Source organism: Monodon monoceros, unplaced genomic scaffold, assembly GCF_005190385.1.
Source record: "Monodon monoceros isolate NGI ecotype Baffin Bay Population unplaced genomic scaffold, NGI_Narwhal_1 Super_Scaffold_12, whole genome shotgun sequence".
In the NCBI taxonomy this organism is placed as follows: Eukaryota; Metazoa; Chordata; class Mammalia; order Artiodactyla; family Monodontidae; genus Monodon; species Monodon monoceros.
The window spans coordinates 123,923,985-123,940,057 of record NW_021703768.1 but is presented as its reverse complement, the minus strand read 5'-3'; the positions used below and the strand labels follow the sequence as shown (position 1 = coordinate 123,940,057).

The 16,073-nt window shown below is 38.8% G+C and overlaps 1 pseudogene; it reads right to left on the bottom strand.

The window, feature by feature from the left end:
- Positions 1–2,551: 2,551 nt before the first annotated feature.
- On the bottom strand, positions 2,552–2,986 carry LOC114893129 (annotated as a pseudogene).
- Positions 2,987–16,073: the final 13,087 nt, after the last annotated feature.

Genomic DNA, 16,073 nt, shown 5'->3' with positions numbered 1-16,073 from the left:
TAGAAATTCTTGCACTGTGTTACCCTCTTCAGCCTTTGTTCAATAACAATACAGTTGGAGGTGTGGAATAAGAACTTGAGCATCAACAATGGGAAGAGTGCTGTGTGTTATTATTAGAGATTTATTCTATTATGGGGAACACACATTGAACCCTGAGAAACTACATTACTTTAAGCAAGCCTCTTATACATGTAGTGAAGAGTGATTTTTGCCCTTTCTGTACCAAATCATAGCGTGGAGGCAAAAACTGACCAGTTATTTTTCAATCATTGTCCCAACTAAAGACTTACAATTTTCCCCAGAAAAAACAAAACACTCTTATTTTTACCTTTCTCAACTCTGTGTTAAGGAGAAAGAAATTACATGGAAGTTCTAAAAGATATGATTTCCTAACAAGTCCTTTTGACATTCATCCCCAAGTGCAAAATCTTGGAGAAAACTGGCTTATAGAATTTTAATAGCTTTGGCTATGCTTTCCAAGTGTCTTATTTACTTTAACAATGGGCTTCCTAACCAGGTTCACAGAGCAAGGCGTCTATGGCTCAATCAGCCTGTCGTCTAGCTGGGACCAAGGAAGATCTGAGGGATGGCAATGCTGTGGGGAAGCTGAGGTGGCCAGTGTGCAGTGTTTAGTGGCTTAGCCTACTAGCTCTGGAAGCAAAGTGATTGTGTTCAAATCCAGGCTTTCCCTCTTACTGCCTCTGCAGCCACAGGCAAGATATTTTAACTTTAAGCCTCAGTCCCCATCTGTAAAGTGGAGTAAAAATGCTGACCCCAGACAGTTTTTTGTGGCTTGAATGAAATCAGCAAAGCACCTAGCACACTGTGGGAAGTGAGGTGTGTGCTCAGTAAGTGCTGGTGGCTGATGGAATTCTCTCCCGCTCATTCTTTATGTTCCAACCACGTGGGATAGATTAGCTCCCCCGATGAACTACATGTTCAGTTTCAACCGTAGACCTTCACCAATGCCCTTGCACCTACAAAAAGCTCCCTAGCCCTTCACCTTACTAAATCTTATCATCCTTCCAGCCTCAGTTTTGGGGAAGCCTTCCCCACTCACCTAAACTTTAGACTGATCATAACATCTTCCTGAACTTTCCCTTTATTTGTCAGGACAGGCACATAATAAAACTTAACAAATGATAATTATTTACTAATATCATTCTTATTTAGAAACTTTTTATCATAAATCAAATAAATGGGGTAAAATCCAGCTTTACAAAATAATAGATTCTCCCACCTCTGTTGCACGTAACCAGATTACAGCAAAAGGTATCACGTAGCATTTGGCAAACTTCAGTAATTCTTACACTAATGTCATGTTTTTGCCATATCTCTACAATATCCATACGATTTGCCTAGAATTTTCTTTACATTGGTTCACTTTTTATTTACATTGATTTGTTTTGAGGAAATATTAAATCACAGCCCTTAATGAGAAACGGTCTTTGGGAACTACTAATCTATCCCATCACTCTCCTTTTCCATGTCAGGAGACTGAGGCCTGGAGAAGGGCAGGAACTTCCCTACAGTCTTTTACCACGTATGTGTCAATGGCTTATCAATGGAGATGATTCAGATTTCCTACTTCTTAGCCTGCATCCTCTAGAGTATTCCATGTTGCCTCACGTGAGTCTCATTCCGGACAGGTCCTGTTTTAGTTTGGTTGACACATTTGTAAGGGACTGACAGAATAATCCATACTTTTTTGATAACTTACAAAGCTAACTAAGGAACACACTGGTGGTAGTTGTTCCTAACATAAAACAGTGCCCTATTCCAAAGGAGTAATTTATGTTTCATGACTGACCAGTGACTTCCTTTCTTATCTCTTAAGATCCACTCCAGTAGCTTCTACCTACTTTACCAACAAGTAAAAACAAAAAAGTTAATTAGAACAGATTTCATTATTGCAATAACAATATTGTAATGGAAAAGCTGCTGCTTCTTTATAAATAATTTTATTGAGATTAATTCACATTTCATATAATTAAATATACTATTCAATGTTTTTAGTTTAGTCACAGGGTTGTGCAACCATCACCACAATATAATTATAAAACAATTTTTCCCCCTAAAAGAAATCAGTATCCACTATCAGACAATCCCCATCACCCCTCCTTCCCCGTCCCCAGTAATCACTAATCTACCTAACCTACTTTCTGTCTCTATGGATTTGCCTATCCTGAACTTTTCATATAAATGGAATCATACAATATATGGTCTTTTGCGATTGTCTTCTTTCACTTAGCATAATGTTTTCAAGGTTAATCATGTTGCATGTATCAGTACTCCATTTCTTTTTTTTTTTTTTTTTTCCTGCAAAAAACTTTATTGTTTCCATTTGGTCCACGTCTTGGGAGAGGGCCCCAGGGTGGTTAAAAAGCTGCCTGGTGGCTGGAGAGAGAGAGGCTTTGGGCAGAAGCCCTGACACCAGAGGGGCTCCTCAAAGGCTGTGGGCTTCAGGGGTTCCTAGTCGTGCTTGAGGTGAGCCTTTGGAACAGATACTCGCCCAGCCCAGCCTGGGGACCAGCCAGCCTGCACAGGTTGGTCAGGTGGTTGCCATCTTCTTGATGAGTTTCACCTGCTCCTCCAGGAAGCGGCTCTTCCGGAAGTCCCAGAGCTGGGGGTCTGCCCGGGCAGAGTGCAGGGCATGTAGATCCAAAAGGCTCTTCTCCATGAGAATGGTGGCTTCCCTAGCATCCTGGGTTTTGCCCCACTCATCTTGAGATGGTTTCTGCACGTCCTGGAATAGGGCACTGCCGTGGCTCTGGGTTTGCATTTTCAAAAGACGCTGGGTGCCCCCATGCTTCTCCTCAGCCATTTCAAGGAATATGTGGCCCACGCCCTCCAAAGCCACATCGTCGTGGTCAAAATCGAAGCCCAGAGAGAGGGAGGTGTAGGAGGCCCGCAGATACATGTTGACCAGGCGATTGATGGCGGCCTCCACCTGGGTGGAATAACTCTGACGAACCTGGGAGCTCATGCTTAATTGGTAAAAAGGAACTAAGCTCAAAAAATGGCGCTGGCTGGGCCTGGAGGCCGAGGATAGCTGAGTGGCTGATTCCGAAGGTTGCGACTGGAAAAAAGGTTGGAGGGTAGTTGGAGGGGGGAGCAAGGGGCAACCCTGGGTCTATTCCGTCCAAACACTGTTGAAGCAAGAGACAAACCTGCGGGGACTGCCCAGAGCACAGCGATCCATTTTTTTTTTTATAGATGAATAATATTCCATTGTATGAATGTATACTCATTAGTTCATGGACATTTAGGTTTCCCACTTCATGGTTATTATGAATAACACTGCTAGAAATATTCAGGTAAAAGTTTTTGTGTGGATGTATGTTTTTATATCTCCTAGGTGTGGAATCACTGAGTTACGTGGTAATTCTATGTAAATCTGCTGTTTTGCCTTCCCCAAATCCTTGACTCTTCCTTTTCGTAACAGTCCTTCCCACCTCCCATTTTGCTGTATAATTTCTCCCACTTTGGCTACTGCCAATCAACTCATCAGGATTGAGCCACCTCCCTCTGCCAAGAGGTGAGCATGTGATCCACGTCCTGTCAATCAGACGCCCTTTCCCTGGAATTTGATTCTTTGGCAGAGGGACAGTGAGGCTGAAAGGAGTAGGAACTCGCTCATCACTGTCTGTTCACTTTCTACTATCTATATCTCAGAGCTGTTCTTATTCTTCAACTTTTTCTTCAAGTACTGAGTTATACCGAATCCTTCCAATAAAGTCCCGCATTTTTTTTCCTTAAGCAGGTCAAAGGTAGCTTTGTTGCTTGCATCCACCTTTAGCCACATCTTTGGATAAATAAAAATACATTCCTATTTCTTACTCTAAACTAGTCTTTCTGTTCATGCTGTAAGTTAGTCAACTCAAATCTTCCCCCCTCACCCCAGTCCATTGTCCAAAAGGGAAAGGAAAAACACTCTCCATTATATGCCCTAATCCCCCAAATGAGGAATTGAAACAAGTCCCTGGATTCACCCTGTGTCCCAAAGACAAAGATGCTTATGCCAGCGCTACTGACAATGGTTTCTTCTTTCTTGGTCAAGTTATATTCTGAGGCTTTCACAGCAGCCTGGTCCCTGCTCTTTCATGTATATAAGGAGGATGCAGTCAAAACAAATTAAAAGCTTGGATGCCTTCATCCTGTATTAAACCACAGACCCACAGGAGGGTCCGGAACTCTTCTTTCCTTCTGTGAAAGACAAAAATGCACAGGACAATGAAAGAGATGATTTTATTTAGGGTATTGCAATATGGAAAACGTTCATTAATGAGGAGCATCTCAAAGGAAAGGACAGAGACCTGTGGTTTATAGAGGGAAGTAGACAAGGAATCATGAGGCAGAGTGGAGGAGGGTCTTAAATGAGTCATATGGGAAGGGTGGTCCTTGGTGGTTAGCTCTCCCCTGAAACAGTAAAGCTTGAGGAACAATTAGATGAAGTTCAATGTTGTCCTTTCCTTCCCCCCTTCCTTCCATCCCCCCTTCCTTCTTTCTTTCCTTTCCCCCTTCCTTCCTTCCCCTTCCTTCCATCCTTCTTTCTTTCCTTCCTTCCTTCCCTCCTTCCTTCCCTCCATCCTTCCATCCCCCTTCCCCTCTCTCTTCCTTCCTCCCCCCCTTCCCTCCTTCCTTCCTTTCTTGCTTCCTTCCCTCCATCCTTCCATCCCCCCTTCTTCTTTCTTTCCTTTCCCCCTTCCTTCCTTCCCCCTTCCTTCCATCCTTCTTTCCTTCCTTCCTTCCCTCCCTCCATCCCCCTTCCCCTCTCTCTTCCTTCCTCCCTCTCCTCCCTCCTTCCTTCCTTCCCTCCATCCTTCCATCCCCCTTCCCCTCTCTCTTCCTTCCTCCCTCTCCTCCCTCCTTCCTTCCTTCCTTCTCTCCTTCCTTCCATCCCCCCTTCCACCCTCCCTCCTTTCCTTCCTTCTTTCTTCCTTCCATATTGTTTTTCATTCAGGAAATATATACATATTGAATATCTACTTTTATGCTGGGGCTAGGGCTCTGGGCTGAAGGTAGAGTATCCTGCTGTCAGGTCCTTGTGAAAGGAAACAGAGCTTAGTAGGTGTCTTGACCTGCATAGGCTGAGGGAGCATGGGTTTTGAGGCACACTCTTTTCCTCTTACCGCCTCTTTCTTATCATTCCCCTTCCCATGTCACCTCTCCTCTCTTGGTTTCTGTGTCTTGGATCAAGATACCCCTTTGTCTGGATAGCACGTCTACATTTTTGTACTAACTCCCAAGTCAATCTAAATACCAAGGAATTTTTCTAGATTTCAAATGAAGTCCATGAGATAGCTTTAATGACTCCTACCAAGCACCATGGAATTCTTTAACAGAGATGATCTACTTTTTCTTAGTTTTATGTAAAGTGGTATCTAAAAGCAGCTTCAGGATAGCCTCCAGTCCCCTCTTCCAACTAGATTGCCTCTCCTAAATGCCTCACATAGAAATTCTAATAGGTTCTCAGAGCTGAATGAATCTCTCCTTCCCTTATTTATATTCTTTAACAATCTGCCTTATTGAAATCATTTATGAATGTCTGCTCTGGTAGTTTGTAAGTCATTTTTTATTCATATGTCTATCTTCTAAAATGCCTTTGACACCTATCAGTTGTAAATCTTCCTGGGTTTGAGGAACAAGTGTGAAATGTTCTTATTACAGGAAAAACAAAAACAAAAAACAACTGTACTTAAGTGGAAAACTATACATTGTCTATAGCATATCCTTCTAGTGTTATCTTATTCTGATTCCATGGGAGTTACTATTTTGTAAGCTGTAAATAACTGATAGCAAAGTAAAGTAAGTCTTGTCTATAAACATGCAAATTCTATCCGGTGGAGGAAGTCTAGCTGACTTCCGCCTCCCATTGTGGAAGAGTCCTCTTTCGCCTCTATATCACATTCATTTCAATATTCCTGATCTATAAATGTGTCTTTTTTTTAGTGGCACTTTTAACACATACCTAGTTTTCTCATTAACGAGTTAATAAAATCTTTGACACATGTTCATGTTTATATCTATATGAGAGTCATAATTTAACCTTTTTTTGAAAATTATACTTTACCAAGATTGAATTTCATTAAATTGCTCAGATCATCAGGGTTCACTGAGGAAATGGGTTCAGGGGAAGTAAAGTGTAGCAGTGAAGAATACAGGACTTGCAGTTAGACTCCCTGCGTTTAAGATCTACCACTTTTTTTTTTCCTAAGCTCTCTGACCTTAGGCACGCTACTTAGCCTCTCAGTGCCTCAGCAGAGATAACAGAACATATTTTATAGGATTATTGTAAGGACTACATGAGCTCCTCAAACAATGTGTGGCATATAGTAAGGGCTCAATACATACCAGCTATTGATATTATTATTTAATAAGGAAACATGTAAGTAAATTCTGGGTCCCAGTAAATCTTAGCAGGTTAAAGACAGAAAGCAAAATTTTTCCAGTCACATATCTCAAGTATTCACAGTCACAGTTCCATGTATAGGAGGACAAGTTGAGGTGACAGAAAGAGGTAGAATCAAACTCAAATCAAACTTTGAGCTATTATTCTGCAATCTTGTCCCCCTTTGCAAATAAAGCATTAAAATGTTAGCCCTGGGATTTTCGAAACAAAGCCTCTTAGTTGACAGACAATGGGCCCTTCCTGTTTCTCTCTTTTAGACCAGCTCCCACACCCTCCCTCTCCCAGGACTTCTTACAAATCTCTCCTCTGACTCAAAATAGAAAATGGGCAGAGGCACAATTATCAGGGTTATTTTGGTCTCAGGAGACCCATTTTCAAGGTACCAATTTAGAATCCCTTTCTAGCCAATTCCTGCTAATGTATTTTCTGAGACATTTTTGGGTCCTCCATGACCTTACATTTTACTGTCTCTTTTTGGTTAGCTGATAAAAAAGCTCCTTCTTAAGTGTCTCTGATTGGGTGTCAGGAAGACAAAGACAAAAAGAAGATAAAGAACCCAGAAACAGTAGGGTAGGGAAGGGAAGTGTCAGACTGAACTGGAAAGCCAGCTTAGGAGAAGCAGCCTTTATCTGCACACACAGGGCAATTTGTGAACTATGCTCACGAGGAAGAAATTATATCTCAGGGAACCAAACACAGTGCTTGCGTTGGTTTTTTTTTTAGGAGGAAAGTTTTGTTTGTTTGTTTTTTGATTTCAGAACAAATTTAAAAAATTTTTTTGATACATAGTTTTGGTTTGAATTGTCTCGTTTGGTTGAATTGAATTTGGTTTGAATTGTCTCGTTTTCTGCTATGTGCTCATCTGCATTGGGAAAAGATGAAAGCCACGTCTATTTTCTTCTTAAAGTGTCAGGTTTCTTAATTATGAATTCATGAACCCTTAAGAGGTCAAGATAGGTGAATATTTGAAGTATGTATATTTTAATAAATTCTTCTGGGGGCCTTACTTTTATTAGCTACTTAAAAGGGCTGAAGATTAACCCAAATTTAAGTCTCACTGCTTTAGACGATTTTAAAAGAATAGAATCATTTTATCATTTCTTCCAGTCAGTAGGCAATAAGGGCACGCACGTGAAGAAGAGATTTTTTTTTGCATCATAATTACATTTATTGATGTACAAAACTGTATCACCATAAACTAGTGCCCATTAAGTATTATAAATTGCTATTTTTTTTTACATCTTCATTGGAGTATAATTGCTTTACAATGGTGTGTTAGTTTCTGCTGTATAACAAAGTGAATCAGCTACACATATACATATATCCCCATATCTCCTCCCTCTTGCATCTCCTTCCAAAGTAGAGGTTTTGACTCAGCCTTTGTTCCATCTCCTCTAAGGCCAGAACTTGGTGTGAGTGTAATTCAGGGAGGGAGAGAGTGACTGCAAGAAGCCACAGAGCGTGTGATCACTGCAATTTCACAGACTAACAAGAGACCACTTTTCAAAATTCTTGTTTATTCAGTGCCACAAAAAAATAAAGCGAAATGGGTTCATCTTTCCTCTGGAGAAGTAAGCCTGCAAGGTCAACTGGTTAAGTGATGTGGACCAATTTCATTCCAGTGTTAGATAATGTTCTGATTATTTAGAATGTTTGGAGGAGTTTGTTCTCTGATGAGACTGAAAAATCACCACATTAAGGCTATCAGTGATTCATCGCAAAGGTCCGGGGGTGGGGGGAACTACTCCCTGCTCTCAGTACAGCATAAAGGGTTGAATTCATTCTCCCAGCTTTCAACCTGCTTCTGAAATGTTCTGAACTGGATAAAGCAGAGGGGCACGGGGGAGGGGGGAGTCCATTGATTGTTCAGCATGCTTCCTCAGTAGGCTGCACGGCCATATTTAAAAACTTTTTAATCATGTATTTAGCGAGACTTAAAAAAAGGTTTTTGCTTTTGACCAACGAATTTCATATTTAGGAATTGTTTACCTCTGAACAAGTCCATAGCATCTCTGGAAGTAGACCCTGACCATCATTAGTTTTAAAAAAAAGTTCTCCAAGTGATTCTAATGTGAAGCCAGCCGAGAATCATCAGTTAGAGTCAGAAAAATCTGGATTTTTAAACACCATTTTACGATAAATCACTTCAGACTCAAAGCCTGTTTGCTTATCTGTAAAGTAGGGACATGCAACAAATATTATACTAGACTTCCATGAATATGGAGAAAGGAAAAACAGAAGGGCACACTCTTAGGATTAAATATTAATCCTTTTCCATCCTACAATAGACACTCTCCCCCACAAAGAGTTATAAAAATGACAAACGCCTCATTACCATATTCAAATGTAATGAATTTAAAGTAACTGGGTTTTTTAAGGTGATTAATTCTGACCAAGCACTTTTTCCACCTTTGCTGAGTGAATAATAATAACTAATTTACAGTACGCAGGTGATTCACATTCTACTCACACTCAAGAGATTTCCTGGCTAGAACCGGTGTGGAAGATCAAGCTATCTTGGCTGGCTGCCTATTCATCCATGGGATTATTCTTTACAACAGACCCAGCCACAGCAAGAGGAGTTTATGCCCAGCTGAGACAATTGTCCTTATCACCATGCATCTTCTGGGAACATTCCCCAACCTCTGCCACATGTCCTTTGCCTCCTTTTGTAATAATACCAGCAACTATTTTTGAGTGACTTCTCTGTGCCAGTCAATTTGTGCTAATTATTTTACATAGAGTATTGCATTTAACCCTCACAACAGCTTTGTGAATGAAGTACATTATCTCCATTTCACAGATGAGGAAATAGGCTTAGAGAGGTTAAAAACCTGCCCATGGGCACAGAGCTAATATTTAACACCTGGATTTGAATTCAAGTCTCTCTGGCTCTTAACCACTGCACTAAATTCCTTCTTGGCCTTCCCAGATTCTGCCCTTTGTTCTAGCTCAAATCAGAGAACAAATAAGGTCTCCATCTCAGAACACTGCTACTTTGTGTTTTTATTACGCTAATAACTAACATTTTTGAGGGCTTAGCAGGCACGTATACCCTATATTCCTTATTCTTTCCTTTGAGCCACCTCTTCTAGATTATCTACATGTATTTTAAAATTTTTAAACTAATGGATTTTTTTACACATTGACAATTAGGTATATGTTCTTACATACATGTATCATGTCTACTCACTTTAGTTCTCACTCTTTGCTCCTCCCCCTCTGCTCATAGGAAACTATTTACAGCTCCAAATACCAGCTACACTATCTCTTGCTTCTGGGCTTTTGCATACAGTCTTCTTCTGAGAGGTGTTCCTTCAAGTTCATTTTCCTTCTCCTTACACATTCTTTAGAACTCGGTTTCCCACACCTTCCAAAGATGGCTTTACGTCACCCACATCTGAGCTGATCTATTTGGTAGCGCTTATGCTGTGTTTACATATTGTTTATTCAAAATTTGTCTCCCCCGTGATGTTGGAAGCCCCTATACCACAATGACGGATGCATCAGCTATTCATAGCAAAGTGCCCACATATGGTAGACCTTTGGGACAAAAATTTGTTTTTTTAGAAGTTACATTTTTATTTATTTTTATTTAGAAACATGTACTTTTTAAAACACATTCAGTAATATCAATAAATATGGGGATGCACAGGCCAGCTGCCCATGGATGTGTTGTTTGGCCTGTACACTGTTTTACAAAATACAGAATTAGCTGCCAACATTAAAAATATATATAATAATTCAAATTTTCACGGATTTCTCATCAATGTTCTAGTTTTCTCAACTCCTCCCTCATCATTTTTCTTCCTAGTGAAGACCAAACATACCAAGTACTTTTCTATGGTGTTGCTTGGTTGTTTTTTTTGTTGTTGTTGTTTTTTCACACACACACACACACACACACACACACACACACACACTGTATTTTATTTTTACAAGAGATAAATAAACTGACACCAAGCATTGTAAATGGATGACCACAACAAAAGCAACAATGATTGCAATTACCAAACACGAAACACACTCATACTATGTCATAATACTGCCATTCAGTCCAGTAATCCTTCACTGTAACAGCTCCTTTACTTTGCAGTGATAATTAATTTGTATATTTTTTGCCTCTGAGTCCTTGTGGGATTTTTTTTTTTTATTCAAACAGAAAGTCAAAAAAATTATAATCATCCTTATCAGTTCACTCAGTCCCACGTAATAAATTTTTTTTAATCTTGATCTTTTGTTAGCACTTTTATGAATTCATCCGTTTTCCATTAGAGTTCTGAAAATGCTTATTTATTCAGTTCAGCAGTATAGTCAGTTACCAGAAACCTGTACTTGTCAGAGTCTTTTCCATGAATTCCTTGAAGATGAAAGCCTTTTATAGGAACACTTTTGCAAAAGCATCAGAGTATACTCAGAACTGTCTGTAAATGACAAAAGATTTAAAAATGACCATGGTTAAAGATTTGATGAAAGTTCATAATAATGCTATTGACAAGGAAATTTAGTTATTTCTGAGATATACATTTTAAAGTAATAACTACAATTATGACTTATTATACCAGACTATATAAGATTTTTAGAAATTTCATGTAATGTCTGAAACATTTATATTAACATATTTCCATAAAAATAACCCAAAGAAAGTTTAGTATTAGTTGTTGTTTTTTGTTTGTTCGTTTGTTTTTCTATACTGCACGTTCTTATTAGTCATCAATTTTATACACATCAGTGTATACATGTCAATCCCTATCGCCCAATTCAGCACACCACCATACCCACCGCACCACAGTTTTTCCCCCTTGGCGTCCATACGTTTGTTCGCTACATCTGTGTCTCAACTTCTGCCTTGCAAACTGGTCCATCTGTACCATTTTTCTAGGTTCCACATACATGCGTTAATATATGATATTTGCTTTCAACTTTCTGACTTACTTCACTCTGTATTACAGTCTCTAGATCCATCCACGTCTCAACAAATGACTCAATTTCGTTCCTTTTTATGGCTGAGTAATATTCCATTGTATATGGTACCACATCTTCTTTATCCATTCGTCTGTCGATGGGCATTTAGGTTGCTTCCATGACCTGGCTATTGTAAATAGTGCTGCATGAACATTGCGGTGCATGTGTCTTTTTGAATTATGGTTTTCTCTGGGTATATGCCCAGTAGTGGGATTGCTGGATCATATGGTAATTCTATTTTTAGTCTTTTAAGGAACCTCCATACTGTTCCCCATAGTGGCTGTATCAATTTACATTCCCACCAACAGTGCAAGAGGGATCCCATTTCTCCACACCCTCTCCAGCATTCGTTGTTTGTAGATTTTCTGATGATGCCCATTCTAACTGGTGTGAGGTGATACCTCATTTTAGTTTTGATTTGCATTTCTCTAATAATTAGTGACGTTGAACAGCTTTTCATGTGCTTCTTGGCCATCTGTATGTCTTCTTTGGAGAAATGTCTATTTAGGTCTTCTGCCCATTTTTGGATTGGGTTGTTTGTTTCTTTAACATTGAGCTGCATGAGCTGTTTATATATTTTGGAGATTAACCCTTTGTCCGTTGCTTCATTTGCAAATATTTTCTCCCATTCTGAGTGTTGTCTTTTTGTCTTGTTTATGGTTTCCTTTGCTGTGCAAAAGCTTTGAAGTTTCATTGGGTCCCATTTGTTTATTTTTGTTTTTATTTCCATTACTCTAGGAGGTGGGTCAAAAAAGATTTTGCTGTGATTTATGTCAAAGAGTGTTCTTCCTATGTTTTCCTCTAAGAGTTTTATAGTGTCCGGTCTTACGCTTAGGTCTCGAATCCATTTTGAGTTTATTTTTGTGTGTGGTGTTAGGGAGTGTTCTAATTTCATTCTTTTAGATGTAGCTGTCCAGTTTTCCTAGTGCCACTTATTGAACAGACTGTCTTTTCTCCATTGTATATATTTGCCTCCTTTGTCATAGATTAGTTGACCATAGGTGCGTGGGTTTATCTCTGGGCTTTCTATCTTGTTCCATTGATCTATGTTTCTGTTTTTGTGCCAGTACCCTATAGTCTTGATTACTGTAGCTTTGTAGTATAGTCTGAAGTCAGGGAGTCTGATTCCTCCAGCTCTGTTTTTTTCCCTCAAGACTGCTTTGGCTCTTCAGGGTCTTTTGTGTCTCCATACAAATTTTGAGATGATTTGTTCTAGTTCTGTAAAAAATGCCATTGGTAATTTGATAGGGACTGCATTGAATCTGTAGATTGCTTTGGGTAGTAGAGTTATTTTCACAATATTGATTCTTCCAATCCAAGAACATGGTATATCTCTCCATCTGTTGGTATCATCTTCAATTTTTTTCATCAGTGTCTTATAGTTTTCTGCATACAGGACTTTTGTCTCCCTAGGTAGGTTTATTCCTAGGTATTTTATTCTTTTTGTTGCAGTGGTAAATGGGAGTGTTTCCTTAATTTCTCTTTCAGATTTTTCATTGTTAGTGTATAGGAATGCAAGAGAATTCTGTGCATTAATTTTTTATCCTGCAACTTTACCAAATTCATTGATTAGCTCTAGTAGTTTTCTGGTGGCATCTTTAGGATTCTCTGTGTATAGTATCATGTCATCTGCAAACAGTGACAGTTTTACTTCTTTTTTTCCAATTTGTATTCCTTTTATGTCTTTTTCTTCTCTGATTGCTGTGGCTAGGACTTCCAAAACTGTGGTGAATAATAGTGGTGAGAGTGGACATCCTTGTCTCGTTCCTGATCTTATAGGAAATGCTTTCAGTTTTTCACCGTTGAGAATGATGTTTGCTGTGGGTTTGTTGTATATGGCCTTTATTATGTTGAGGTAGGTTCCCTCTATGTCCACTTTCTGGAGAGTTTTTATCATAAATGGGTGTTGAATTTTGTCAAAAGCTTTTTCTGCATCTATTGAGATGATCATATGGTTTTTCTTCTTCAGTTTGTTAATATGGTGTATCACATTGATTGATTTGCGTATATTGAAGAATCCTTGCATCCCTGGGATAAATCCCACTTGATCATGGTGTATGATCCTTTTAATGTGTTGTGGGATTCTGTTTGCTAGTATTTTGTTGAGGATTTTTGCATCTATATTCATCAGCGATAATGGTCTGTAATTTTCTTTTTTTGTAGTATCTTTGTCTGGGTTTGGTATCAGGGTGATGGTGGCCTCATTGAATGCGTTTGGGAGTGCAATGTTTTGAAAGAGTTTGAGAAGGATGGGTGTTAGCTCTTCTCTAAATGTGTGATAGAATTCACCTGTGAAGCCATCTGTTCCTGGACTTTTGTTTGTTGGAAAACTTTTAATCACAGTTTCAATTTCATTACTTGTGGTTGGTCTGTTCATATTTTCTGTTTCTTCCTGGTTCAGTCTTGGAAGGTTATACCTTTCTAAGAATTTGTCCATTTCTTCCACGTTTTCCATTTTATTGGCATAGAGTTGCTCGTAGTAGTCTCTTAGGATGCTTTGTATTTCTGTGGTGTCTGTTGTAACTTCTCCTTTTTCATTTCTAATTTTATTGATTTGAGTCCTCTCCCTCTTTTTCTTGATGAGTCTGGCTAATGGTTTATCAATTTTGTTTATCTTCTCAAAGAACCAGCTTTTAGTTTTATTGATCTTTGCTATTGTTTTCTTTGTTTCTATTTCATTTATTTCTGCTCTGATCTTTATGATTTCTTTCCTTCCGTTAACTTTGGGTTTTGTTTGTTCTTCTTTCTCTAGTTCCTTTAGTTGTAAGGTTAGGTTGTTTACTTGCGATTTTTCTTGTTTCTTGAGGTAGACTTATATAGCTATAAACTTCCCTCTTAGAACTGCTTTTGCTGCATCCCATAGGATTTGGATCATCATGTTTTCATTGTCGTTTGTCTCTAGGTATTTTTTTATTTTCTCTTTGATTTCTTCAGTGATCTCTTGGTTATTTAGTAACGTATTGTTTAGCCTCCATGTGTTTGTGTTTTTCACGCTTTTTTCCCTGTAATTGATTTCTAATCTCATAGCATTGTGGTCAGAAAAGATGCTTGATATGATTTCAATTTTCTTAAATTTACTGAGGCTTGATTTGTGACCCAAGATGTGATCTATCCTGGAGAATGTTCCGTGCTCACTTGAGAAGAAAGTGTAATCTGCTGTTTTTGGATGGAATGTCCTATAAATATCAATTAAATCTATCCGGTCTATTGTGTCATTTAAATCTTCTGTTTCCTTATTTTTTTCATTTTGGATAATCTGTCCATTGATGTGAGGTGTTAAAGTCCCCCACTATTACTGTTTTACTGTCGATTTCCTCTTTTATAGCTGTTAGCCTTTGCCTTATGTATTGAGGTGCCCCTATGTTGGGTGCATATATATTTATAATTGTTATATCTTCTTCTTGGATTGATCCCTTGATCATTATGTAGTGTCCTTCCTTGTCTCTTGTAACATTCTTTATTTGAAAGTCTATTTTTTTCTGATATGAGTATAGCTACTCCAGCTTTCTTTTGATTTCCATTTGCATGGAATGTCTTTTTCCATCCCCTCACTTTCAGTCTGTATGTGTCCCTAGGTCTGAAGTGGGCCTCTTGTAGACAGCATATATATGGATCTTGTTTTTTTATCCATTCAGCAAGCTTGTGTCTTTTGGTTGGAGCATTTAATCCATGCACGTTTAAGGTAATTATTGATATGTATGTTCCTATGACCATTTTCTTAATTGCTCTGGGTTTGTTTTTGTAGGTCCTTTTCTTCTCTTGTGTTTCCCACTTAGAGAAATTCCTTTAGCATTTGTTGTAGAGCTGGTTTGGTGGTGCTGAATTCTCTTAGCTTTTGCTTGTCTGTAAATCTTTTGATCTCTCCATCGCATCTGAATGAGATCCTTGCTGGGTAGCGTAATTTTGGTTGTAGGTTCTTCCCTTTCATCACTTTAAGTATATCATGCCACTCCCTTCTGGCTTGTACGGTTTCTGCTGAGAAATCAGCTGTTAACCTTATGGGAGTTCTCTTGTATGTTATTTGTTGTTTTTCCCTTGTTGCTTTCAATAATTTTTCTTTGTTTTTAATTTTTGCCAATTTGATTACTATGTGTCTTGGCGCGTTTCTCCTTGGGTTTATCCTGTATGGGACTCTCTGTGCTTCCTGGACTTGGGTGGCTATTTCCTTTCCCATCTTAGGGAAGTTTTCAACTATAATCTCTTCAAATATTTTCTTGGGTCCTTTCTCTCGTCTTCTGGGACCCCTATAATGCAAATGTTGTTGCGTTTAATGTTATCCCAGAGGTCTCTTAGGCTGTCTTCATTTCTTTTCATTCTTTTTTCTTTAGTCTGTTCCACAGCAGTGAATTCCACCATTCTGTCTTCCAGGTCACTTATCTGTTTTTCTGCCTCAGTTATTCTGCTATTGATTCCTTCTAGTGTAGTTTTCATTTCAGTTATTGTATTGTTCTTCTCTGTTTGTTTGTTCTTTAATTCTTCTAGGTCTTTGTTAAACATTTCTTGCATCTTCTCGATCTTTGCCTCCATTCTTTTTCCGAGGTCCTGGATCATCTTCACTATCATTATTCTGAATTCTATTTCTAGAAGGTTGCCTATGTCCACTTCATTTAGTTGTTTTTCTGGGGTTTTATCTTGTTCCTTCATCTGGTATATAGCCCTCTGCCTTTTCATCTTGTCTATCTTTCTGTGAATGTGG